The sequence below is a fragment of the Halichoerus grypus genome, chromosome 10 (genome assembly GCF_964656455.1).
Source record: "Halichoerus grypus chromosome 10, mHalGry1.hap1.1, whole genome shotgun sequence".
NCBI classification, from domain to species: Eukaryota; Metazoa; Chordata; class Mammalia; order Carnivora; family Phocidae; genus Halichoerus; species Halichoerus grypus.
The window spans coordinates 71,668,077-71,680,453 of record NC_135721.1 but is presented as its reverse complement, the minus strand read 5'-3'; the positions used below and the strand labels follow the sequence as shown (position 1 = coordinate 71,680,453).

The 12,377-nt window shown below is 40.4% G+C and overlaps 1 protein-coding gene across 1 annotated transcript in view; it reads right to left on the bottom strand.

Annotated features, from left to right (window-relative positions):
* The window catches only part of PIGF (phosphatidylinositol glycan anchor biosynthesis class F), a 109,443-nt gene that overhangs the window by 91,436 nt on the left and 5,630 nt on the right, over positions 1–12,377 (bottom strand). Inside the window, exon 2 of the mRNA XM_078056611.1 lies at positions 4,380–4,434. The gene's annotated coding sequence lies outside the window, so the exon portion shown is untranslated. The remainder of the gene's footprint in view (positions 1–4,379; positions 4,435–12,377) is intronic.

Here is a 12,377-nt window from a genome sequence, read left to right as displayed (position 1 = left end):
CATCATCATCATCACCACCACAAAACAGAAAATATATTACTTTTCCTCCTAAAATATTTAAAGAGAAAAGCAGCCATAGCAGAAAAATGGCCTTAGAAGAACATGGCAATTTACATCTGCTACCAAGAAAAACACACATGAAATTATGTCCAATAAGTGCTTTCAGAGATCCCAAAAGCTGGCCCCCTTTCCTGAAAGGTTTTCCCTTGCACTGATATTCTGCCCCTTTCTAAATATGGCACAGCCCTGAAGCAATAACATACTCTTCAACCAACAACGGCAGTAACAACAAAGACAATTGCATAAAAGATCTTTAAAATTTTTGTTTTGTTTTGTTTGTTTTATTAACAACTTCAAGAAGGCACATGGCCCCCAGAGAAGCTGACCAAAGACTTGGTCCTCTAGCTATGTGGTGTTACTTGAAGTTGCTTCTCAGGGCAACACAGATAACTTAAATATGTATACTTAGGGATGAAAGACACTCCTTTCTGACTTTAAAGAAAATATGCAGGGATTTGGGAGAAGGCACATGAGGCTTTTCAAGGTGCCACCAGCCTTTCTCAGTCAAACATCCCAAATGAGAAAACATGGAGGCCAGCAAGGGCAGGTGCAGGAAAGGCAATGATAAGGAGGGCTGGCAAAAGTAAACCCTCGGTGAATTCAGCCCCAAGAAAGTAGATTTCCTACAGTGTAAGGAAAGACTTGTTTAGGCTTAGTTTAATAAATGATAAAGAGACACAAATTAAACTAGTGGCCATCTTACCATTGATGATTTCTTAAGAGTCTTTAGAGTATGTAATTCAATTTAAACTTGGAGGCCCTGTGCTGTAGGGCGGACAGGAAATCCACCTCGGGTAAGTGTGAAGTATCTTTTCCACACTCGCTGAGGGCTCTGGCGGGGACGAGGCATCTTAAGAAGCACCAGGATCACTGGAGGCCCTTGCCATCATTACTCCACATGAGTAAGTCCCAAACTGCATTTCTAGAAAAGAGGGGCTCTTCAGCAAAGATGCAGCCTTCCCAAGCCATACATAGCGAGGGTACTGCCAAGAAGCAGGATGACATCCTTGCTGCTTCTGGGAGAACAGATCTCTTTAGTCTGGAAAATACAAGTTACCTCAAACTCTCCTCTCCTCATGGGTTTATTTGGAACTAAAGCTTGGAAGTCCAATCCCCAAGTCTTTCCTGAGGTAAAGACATGTAAGCCAGACAAAATGGGAAAGGGAAAGGGAAAAATACAGAGAGAGAACATAAATCGACATTTCTCAAAAGTGTCTCTCACCAAATTCCTTTCATCTTAGTGTCTATTTTGGAGTTGAGGAAACTGGGACAGGGGCACAATGACTGAGGGCATACAACCAGTTACTGACAGAGCTGGCCTTCTGCTATATCCTGTGTCTCTTTGTTTTTCTAATTTCCAACCTCTGTTCTAATCGAAATTGCTCTTGTTAGTTGGCACTTGTGTTTCTGCACCTAGAGTTTTAGACATATTTGGAAACTTCTTTTAAATATGTTGATCCACTCAGGGCTAAATTATCTGTGACAGCAAGAATAACTCCACCTTGGGGCATATCCAGCAGGATGAAGGATTCAGGGATAAATCATGTAGTGTTCCATTCTTCCTGGCTCTCGATGTTTTCACACAGGAGAAATCAGCTTCCTGGGAGCACAAAGGCCTCAAAAGGCCATCCTAACGGTGTCTGTGGAGGGAGGAAGTCAAAGTCCACAGACATCTAGGGTGACCTTGGGGAACCTGATTCCTCTCATGGCGATGATGTATGTGGAGCAGGTGATTTGGGAGGGACAGGTTAATGAGTTATTTGCATGTAGTTAAGTCTTGGGTCCTTAGCATCAGCTGGCAAGGCCATGTCCTCCCACCTCCTCTGAGAGTCACTGTTCAGCTGCATCTAGGCAAGGAGGGGAAGAGAGAGCTGTATTGCATCTAATTTTGAGAGTAATCATGACTGTATCAGTGCGCAAAAGACATGTTCCAATGGGCGGTGCAGGAGTGTGCAGGATTGTTCAGCTATCTCGTATGATACAAGCATGGTCTAATACTTCCTCATATTCTTTCTTCTAATAATGAATTGCAGAGAACAAAATGTACTGTTGTGCTTTATAATTCAGACAGACAATACAGGTATTGGCTAACATGGTTTGACATGATCGGCTGCCTTTTTTTTTTTTTAAGTCAATCTGGCAGAAAAGCACTAGACTTATTGTGGGAGTTGTACTGGCCCTTCCAACAGTCCATTAATCAGCAGCAAGATAGCCAAGGGACCACGTTACTTCACTGTAGCACAAAAAGGTTGTGGTTGTGAGTGGGCTGAGTGGGAACAAAGTTGTATCATTCCAGTTCTGATTGATTAATGCTGAAGTCACTGCTAAATAATGATTACCAGCCCCAGTCTCCACAAATCATTCACTGGGTGAAGGAGGACTCAGTTAAACAAACTTGGGCCAGTCAACACAGATTTTTCTTGTGGTGGGGGTGGGGTGTTGAGGGTGGAGTGGGGCAGAAGTGTGGAGACGGGAAGGGGGAAGAAAACTGGATCTGATTGAATAAGCAAAAAGAACTGCAGCTGGGGTTCTCATGGTCCCTTGGGCACTTCCCTTCCTCGTACTGTGGCCTTCTCCCAGCCTCTACACTGCAGTTCTCCACTGTCAGATTAACTCTGAATGCTACCATCATGAGTCTGGTCCTCTAGCACACTTGGGCCCCTCCTTCCAGATTCCCACAACCAGCCAGATGGAGTTACTACCAACTCCAATGACTTAACCCTCCCCTCTCTAAGGCTTTCCTGCCCAAATTCCCCAACTCCCCCTAATTCCTCCCCATTACTTGTTTCCAGCAAAGTACATTCCATAGTGTTCCTCTTGTCCTTTTCTCCCTGTATCTCTTTTTCATGGCTTGCATGCCCAAGTATGCTCATGCATGGAAAGATAACATTCTTCTACTTAGGTTAGATGACCTTTTCAAAAATGTTTGGTGTATTTCCACTAATCCTGGACATAGAGTAGGTAGGAGATTAGAGTCACAAGAATGTTTTGGATAATATGAAGTTTAAATCTTGCTTTCCTGTGTGTAGTTCTTTGAGACATATCCAGGCAACTAATGGGGAGAAAAATTTTAAGTTTTGCGTGAGCTCTGGTTGCTTTGGTGTCAGCAACCTCTAAGGCTGCATCTTGCCATCCACTTGGTAGAAGGTGCTTCCTGAAGATGCACTTTTGTGAAGTCAGAACCAGCGTAGACTGAGCCAAATCCTGATTAAAATTCTTGCTGGCTGCTCCTTATGCCAGCAGAATCCTGTGTCTCCACTTGTTGGAAATATATCTGCCTGTCAATGTAAGAGAACGCCAGTGCCTTTTCGATATTACAAACTCACAGTGTTCCTCTTCAAGAATGCCAGCATTCATAATTTTTAAGCCTCAAACTTTCAAGAAATGGAAGCAATTGAATTTCTCTGCATTTTAAAGTAGAAATGGTAATATTACATAGCTAGAAATTTCTATAAAGTATGGATTGGCAATAACATTATTTATGCTTTCAAAAATGGGTTCCTACTAAATTTATGCCTGTATCTCAGTCACAAGCTATGTTTCCAATACATTCTTTAACTTCAACCTACTTTTTTTCTTATCCCAGAAACTCTGAATGATTGCTCTGCTGCAGAAATTCACAGAAGTTTGAACTGAAATGAAATGTTTCAAAACTCAGGTAGACTTAAATGACAATGTATTGCTGTGAAGAAAACACTCTCAGTTGTAACATCTCTTACAGGAAAAGTTTTTAGACTTTCTAGATATGACAAAGATTTATGAGGTATGATTTCACAAGGAGAAAAAGCATTTTGGTGGGAACTCTTTTTTGTAAGTAAAATAGGAAATCACAAGAGTTAAATAAATAGATGAATTTCTGTGGAAATCACCTGTTAACTTAATTGAACAAATGAACTCCATTAAACTCTAGAAAACCAAACACACATTTGTTAGTTTCTAGTAATTTTTAAAATTTTTCCTACAGAGTTGTTGTGGGATTTATTATTTTGAAAACATGCTATTTTATTTTATTTTTTTTTTTTTTAAAGATTTTATTTATTTATTTGAGAGAGAGAATGAGAGAAAGCACATGAGAGGGGGGGAGGGTCAGAGGGAGAAGCAGACTCCCTGCCGAGCAGGGAGCCCGATGCGGGACTCGATCCAGGGACTCCAGGATCATGACCTGAGCCGAAGGCAGTCGCTTAACCAACTGAGCCACCCAGGCGCCCGAAAACATGCTATTTTAACGATGGGTTGTCAACAACTTGATCCTAGTAAAATGGTAGAAAGGGTGATTAGATACCAGATGGCTTGGGTTTCCCTCTCATGCTGCTACTCACCAGGTTTGTGACAATGGCCATTTCTCTTCAATACTTTGAACCTCCATCTTCTCATCTGTTCAACAAGAATAAGAAATACCTGAACCCCCTATCTCTTAACACTGTTGTGAGGATCAAACAAGGTCCTAGTTGTTAAATCATTTTGAAACTATAAAGTGCTATACAATATGAGGTATTCCATTCATTATCACCTCAGAATTCCTCTCAGATTATATTGCCTCAAATGCATTATTTAGGAAAAGTACAAACTTGAATGCCATATGGAGTCCTTGTTGACACTGCAGATGTTGGTTAATTTTAGATTCTAAAAGAACAAAAGAACAGAAGCACTACCAAGCAAATTAGCCTCTCTTTAGCTTTTTCTTCGAAATCTCCTATTATACAAACACCAAACTAAAAATGGCAGGCTAAATATTATAGAAAATTACATCATTTGAGGCATTGAAATTCTGTATATCCAAGCCCTTTTGCAGAACACAAATTTATTCCCTCCAAAGCACATTGCCAATGAATTTAATGTTATAAGATAAATTATGGTTATTTCTTCAAGGACTAAGTAAAAGAATTTTAATCTTTAACTTTAAATAACACAATGCCAGGGAAAATGTAAAAGTCTTAGAAGAGTCACAAAAAAGTATGAAATCCATGTTGGTGGTCATAGTCTCTCTCAAACTAACAGAAAACTAAACTAAGCTCAGCCAGCCTTGTGCTCTGATTTTGAAGACCATATTTACAAGTAGGGATTTCTCTGTAGAACAGGTGTGACAGACGTGCACATGACAACTGCTTTTACAGCTCCATTAGTTTGGGAAGACCTGTCCTGATGGGCCTCATGTACCATCTGTAAGACATCTCTTTGCACCTTGTCAAATCCAACGTCCTCCTTACACATGCATAAGCAGGAGGTGTTTTTGTAAAGTATATGGATGGCATCTGTCATTCTTTTTGTTTGCACACAACCCACTAACAAAAAATATTTTGGAACAAGCTGAGCATTTTGTGTCTTGAAATTGTACTTACTTATTTAATTTATATTTATTACCTATAAATATATATATATATTTATAATGGAAGCAATGAAACAAAAAATGCTTCCTATCAGAACATATCCATTAGATGACCTGAAGCAACTTAAAAATGGTCCTGTGAATATTCTGAGCCTAGATTTTTTTTAAAAATTGAAGCATAGTTGACACACAATGTTACATTAGTTTCAGGGGTGCAACACAGTGATTTAACAAGTCTATACATTACGTTACGCTCCCCACAGGTGTAGCTACCATCTGTCACCATACAATGCTATTACAATACCATTGACAACATTCCCTAAGCTGAGCCTAGATCTTCAATACATTTTTCCAGAAAACTGTTAAGTTTTAGCACCTTAAGATACTGACATAATGTCACACTAATTAGAAATAATTTTCAGAGACCATAAATGTTTCACCTATAAAATATGTGTTCTTCTAAAGGAGGCAAAATTTTCAAAAAATGTTTCAACTTATATTTTAATAATTTGGTCAATACTATGTGATATGATATTTCAAAGTGTGTTCTGATGTGGACTGGAAATATTAAAAGCAAATCCAAGGAGTAGATTTTATAACACTGCTTATTATGGAGGCTGTCTAGGCTGATTATTTTAGTATTAACTATACTATTAATCGTCTCCCTGTCCTGCCCATATGCTACCTCTTTTAGCACAGAAGTCCTAATAAAACAGGTGCAACTTAATTCCATGTTACATGGTTTTCTCAAACTGGAACAAATATTAACCCCCCTTCCAAAATATTTTTCCCTTGTGAAGAACTTTGGATTACTGCAGATGATTACAGACCTGAACCAGAAATGGATTCAAACAACTTTCATTCACTGCTGAAACTGAACTGGGACTGACCCCCAAAATAAATTGGCTTAATTCCCTGTAAGAGCAATATGAATCAGGTTGCCATCTGTTCCCTTCCTTCTTTAACTTCACCAGTGGGCTGGGTTTAAGCAAAGAACTGGAGGAGTCCTTGGGGGAAAGGGAGGAGGACTCTGGCTTGGTATTTAGATGGGTATGCTGCAATGGTAGAGTCACTCCAAGTGCAAGAAGAAAGGAGTCTGGGAATTAGCTGGGGAAATCATGTAATTTGTCAAACCATGGGAACAACATGAGTTGAATTTGCCTAATTTTGTTAGAAGATATTGCATCAACTAAAAGTCCTTTGCATGCCAAAGATGAAAAATGTAATCCAAACTAACTTAATTAAAAAGGTAAATTTATTGGTTCATGTAACTGAAAAATGTAGAGGATCTGGTTCAGGTGAAGTTTGATCTAGGGCTCAAACAGGGTGACCTAGGACTTGATTTCTCTCTCTTCTTTTCTAAATTCAGCATCTTCAATATTGGCTCCATTCTTTTTTTTTAAATTTTTTTTATTAATTTTATTTTGTTAGTCACCATACATTACACCATTAGTTTTTGATGTAGTGTTCCATGATGCATTGTTTGCGTATAACACCCAGTGCTCCATGCAATACGTGCCCTCCTTACTACTCATCACTAGGCTAACCCATCCCCCCACCCCCACCCCCTCTAAAACCCTCAGTTTGTTTCTCAGAGTCCATAGTCTCTCATGGTTCGTCTCCTTCTCTGATTTCCCCCCTTTCATCTTTCCCTTCCTACTATCTTTTTTTTTTTTTTTTTTAACATATAATGTATTATTTGTTTCAGAGGTACAGGTCTGTGATTCATCAGTCTTACACAATTCACAGTGCTCACCATAGCACATACTCTCCCCAATGTCCGTCACCCAGCTATTGGCTCCATTCTTAGGCAATGTCTTCACGTAGCCAGTATGGATGCAAGCCACTCCATGGAGTACTTGCCTCTAGGTTCAAATTCAGAACCAACTTTCTAGTAGGTCTAGAATGGATTACTGTGGCCAGAGGAATAGGATATACTAGATGACCTAGACTAAGGTCATATGTTTCACCCCTGAAGGAGGGGGGTGTAGACATCAGTCTTTTCCCCAAGCCCAGGGACTGAGAGTAAGGGAGGACCATAGTCCCCAGAACAAAAGGAGAGTGTAGTCAGCAGAATGGATGTTCTCTACAGATACTCAGGGATCAGATGAACAAATAATTTCAGCAAGTATTATTTTTCACTCAATAAGGAATTCTGCTGATATAAAAAGAACAAAAATATGAATAAGATTTACTATTATTTACAGATGATACAACTGTCTACCTGGAAAGCCCAGTGCCAACCAAAATCCAAAGAAAAGTTTTTAAAAATTGACAATTGTTCTAACTCTCTTATGGAAGAATAAATAAAAAATAGAGGAGGAGGAGGAGGGGAAGGCGGGGAAGGAGAGGGAGGGGAAAGAAGGGGAGGAAGGAATAATTTTGACTATATCCTAAAGAGAGAGTCCAAGTCTTGCCAGCTAAGGGGAAAAAAAAGTAATGGCCAAAGGGAGACTGTAGAATCTTTATGTGAGACATTTTAAAAATGTAAGATAGGGGCGCCTGGGTGGTTCAGTCAGTTAAGTGTCTGCCTTCGGCTCTGGTCATAATCCCAGGGTCCTGGGATCGAGCTCCACATCAGGCTCCCTGCTCAGCAAGGAGCCTGCTTCTCCCTCTCCCTCTGCTGCTCTCCCTCTCCCTGTCAAATAAATAAATAAAAACGTTAAAAAAATTTTTTTTAAATAAAATTAAATTAAAAATATAAGATAAGTTCAACTAGAGCTGGGACTAGACACTCTTCACAGAGATTAGACAGTTCTACAATTTGTAGTTTTTGTCATTCCCAAGGAAGAGAGCTTTAGAGCTAAGAAAAGCTTTCTAGATGGCTATTTGCTGTACCTTGTCAACTTCATGGTTTATTTTTAATACTTTCTCTCATGCTATAATTACAAAAAAAAAACACAAAATAAAACAAAACAAAAACAAAACACCTCCACCTACATGGAGCCAAACTAAAGAGAAGTACTATGTGGAAAGATAATTTTATGGCTGGGGTACCTTCTTCAGATATATATATATATTTGTTTTTTTTAAATGGCACTTCTCACTGCCATATCACTTGTGCATATTTCTGCATCGGTAAATGTTCTCCCAACGTCTCATGTAAATTAAGTGCCCTAGAATTTTTCCATCCTGGTCTCATATACCTGGAATATAATAAATAAGAAAAAGTCTTTGGGGGGGATAGTATAAAAATAGCATACTTACTATACATGGTCTGGTTATAAAGCACACTTACCAAAGCCTGTTTCACCAAAACTATAAACCTATTTTCCAAAAGCAACTATGGGAAAATGAAGAATTACTAAGAGAAATGAAAAGAGATCCTAACGAAAATGGCCAAGGAGTATTTGGCCCTGAGGCTGGGGTAGCACTATGAGCTGGCTGGGGCAGGGTACACCCTATAGTCCTCACCTTGTAACCCATCATCCCCACCTGAGACTTCACTCTAGAGATGCTTCTATATGTTGAATGAAGAAAAATCGAAAATTTTCTACAGCCTGCAATTCATTAACTGGAGCACAATTCAACTGCATTTTAGTCTTTTTTCTTGAAACAGCATGCCAACTATGGTTGGTTGCAGGAGATGCAGATTAAATATTTTTTAAATTCCTTATTGGAAAAAATATAAAGGCATAATTGACAGGCTGAAAATGAGGAACTACTCTTGATGGAATGTGAGAGTTAATGCCTGGAAAGCTGAGGTTCTAATTTGGAAACCTAGTCACACTATCTCAGAACATTCCTTTCGAAGATTTTATTAAAGGATTTGTAAGACTCCTGAGGATTTATCCTAAGGCTATATATACCTGTAGACATATGTGCCGGGTTATACACTATAGGGTTGTTTGTAATAAGTAGCAAAGACTGGACAAAGCCCAAGGATTCATCAATAGGGAAATAGTTAAATGAACCATGGCAGATCCTGCAGTGTAATACTATGCAGCTGTTTAAAAGAATGAGGAAGCTCTCCTAGTACTGATAGGAAAGATTTCCAAGATACATTATTAGAGGGAAAAACAAGATCCAGATCAGGGGATAAAGTAGGCTACCTCTTGTGTAAGAAGCTGGAAGAGAAGAAATAAAAGAACTGCTCGTATCTGTGTGAAGAAACACTAGAAGGATACATAGAGGGGCACCTGGGTGGCTCAGTCGTTAAGCGTCTGCCTTCGGCTCAGGTCATGATCTCAGGGTCCTGGGATCGAGCCCCGCATCGGGCTCCCTGCTCGGCAGGAAGCCTGCTTCTCCCTCTCCCACTCCCCCGGCTTGTGTTCCCTCTCTCACTGTGTCTCTCTCTGTCAAATAAATAACTAAAATCTTTAAAAAAAAAAAAAAAGAAGGATACATAGAAAAAATCAGTATAGTTATCGCTACCCATCCAGGTGGGTGGGGTAGAGAACTGGGTGAAGGAGCAGGAAAAGATAAGACTTTTCATTATATCCTTTCTTATTTGGATTTTTGAAATGTGAATGTATCAGCTGGTCAAATAGAAGTTATTAAATAAATACCAAAAAGAAAAAAAGCTCGAGAGAAGTTATTCAGGAGTCATATGGTAATTTCAAAGAAGTTGCAGCTGCAATTAAAGTGAAACAAAACAAAATACCCTGAATCCATCCTCAACCAAGGGCGTACTGTTGGTAGGTTTTGAGCAGAGGGCTGCAGCAGAAGCCCAGACCCTACTGACTTCCATTCTTATTAGCTGAGTACCTTGCCTATCCATCATGACTCTTTTAAGCATCCTGACTCTTTCTCTGTAGCATTCTTTCCTCTCCTCTTATTTTTTTTTTTTAAGATTTTATTTATTTATTTGACAGAGAGAGAGCACAAGCAAGGGGAGCGGCAGGCAGAGGGAAAGGGATGCAGGGCTCGATCCCAGGACCCTGGGATCATGACCTGAGCTGAAGGCAGACACTTAACTGACTGAGCCACCCAGGCACCCCTTTCCTCTCCTCTTAAAAGAAGTAACAAATCAGAGACCCTGGAAGATGCTGCTGACAGCTATTGTACTTTATTTATAAAGAGTTAAGTTAAACTAGAGTGTGGATTACTGCACATATTTCACAGGTGTTGAGAAAGTCTAGTTATCTTCCCAAGAAGGAAGGACTCCTGGCTCACTTGGCTAGACTGGGCTAGGAAATCCTTCTTGATCCTCTCATAACCTATACGTAGCTCTGTAATTGTGCTTAAAACCTCCTACAGCAGGGCGCCTGGGTGGCTCAGTCAGTTAAGTGTTCGACTCTTGATTTCTGCTCAGGTCATAGTCTCAGGGTCCTGAGATGGAGCTCCGCGTTGGGCTTGGCGCTCAGCGCGGAGTCTGCTTGAGATTTTCCCTCTCCCTCTTCCTCCCCACCCTCTCACTCTCTAAATAAGTAAATAAATAAAATCTTAAAAAAAAAAACCTCCTACAGAAGCCACCAGGGTAGGAGGCAGTCCTCCCCACTAGACTGTGAGTTTTTGAGGCCAAGGATTCTGTCTTATTCACTGGTCTTTGTATTCTCAGAGCCTAGCACAAAGCCTCCACAGGTACTGTGTGAACTCAGTAAACTGAACTTTTATCCACCTAATGGCTTAGACCATAATCCTGAGCCCTTTTTAATGTCTTTCCCTCACTGTCATTAAATCCGTCAGTAAGTCCTGTCAGTCCTACTGCCAAACATACCCCAAACCTACTACTCTTTTTTTTTTTTTAAAGATTTTATTTATTTATTTATTTGAGAGAGAGAGTGAGAGAGAGAAAGAGCACAAGAGGGGGGAGCGGGAGAGGGAGAAGCAGACTCCCTGCTGAGCAGGGAGCCCGATGCGGGACTCGATCCTGGAACTCCAGGATCATGACCTGAGCCGAAGGCAGTCGCTTAACCAACTGAGCCACCCAGGCGCCCCAAACCTACTACTCTTTATCATCCTTAGCACCACCCTAATTCAGACTACCAACATCTCTGGTCTGGCCCAAAACAACCAGTCTACCTTCTAATCCACTCTCCTACTGCCCCCAGAATATATTCTCCATATGCAGTTAGAGTGATCTTTTAAAAATCAAATCAGGGACGCCTGGGTGGCTCAGTCGGTTAAGCGTCTGCCTTCGGCTCAGGTCATGATTCCGGGTCCTGGGATTGAGTCCCGCATCGGGCTCCTTGCTTGGCGGGGAGCCTGCTTTTCCCTCTGCCTGTTACTCCCCCTGCTTGTGCTCTCTCTCTCTCTGACAAACAAATAAATAAAATCTTAAAAAAAAAAAACAAATCAAATTATATCACACTCCTGCTTAAAACCCTTCGGTGGTTTCCTATTACAATTAGAATAAACATTTAACTCTTTACCTGAACTTCCAAGCCCTATGAGATCTGGCCCCTGTCTGCTTCTTTGACTTAGCCTCATACCGCTGCCCTTCACTTCCTCTACTCCACACAGACCGCCTTTCAGTTCCTTATATCGACTCCGTCTGCTCCTGTCTCAGGGTCTCTGTGCTCTTCCTTTGACCTGCAAGGCTATCCCGCCTTCTTTTTGTATGCTTGCCTCCTTGTGTCATCACTGATGCTCTACAGTGCTTTCTCAGAGAGGCTTTCCCTGACCACTCCAGTTACATCCGCCCCGCCCTCCATATTGCTCTATTTGTAGCACCTTTAACTGTATAGATGAACATCTTTACTTGCTGCTCTGTGCTTATTGTCCCCACGATAACGTAAGTTCTGTGAAGTCTCTTGTTTGCCACTGTATGACCTGGGCTTAGAACGGGGCTGGGCACATAATGGCTCTAAAAAGTTTTTGTCAAATAAATGAAGGTGCTTAAAATTAATCATGGATAGAATATTTATTTCTTTCCTTAGAGACCTTTTAATGTAGCTTTTTAATTGAAAAGGCAATAAACAATTATAAAAAGAAGTGAGGATGTCATGATTGGCTTTTGAAGAAACATAGTAGAAAATAGTATTAAGAGAGTTAATTGAGAGAATAGGATCCTACCAAAAATGATAACTTCTGTCATAAACCAATCTAG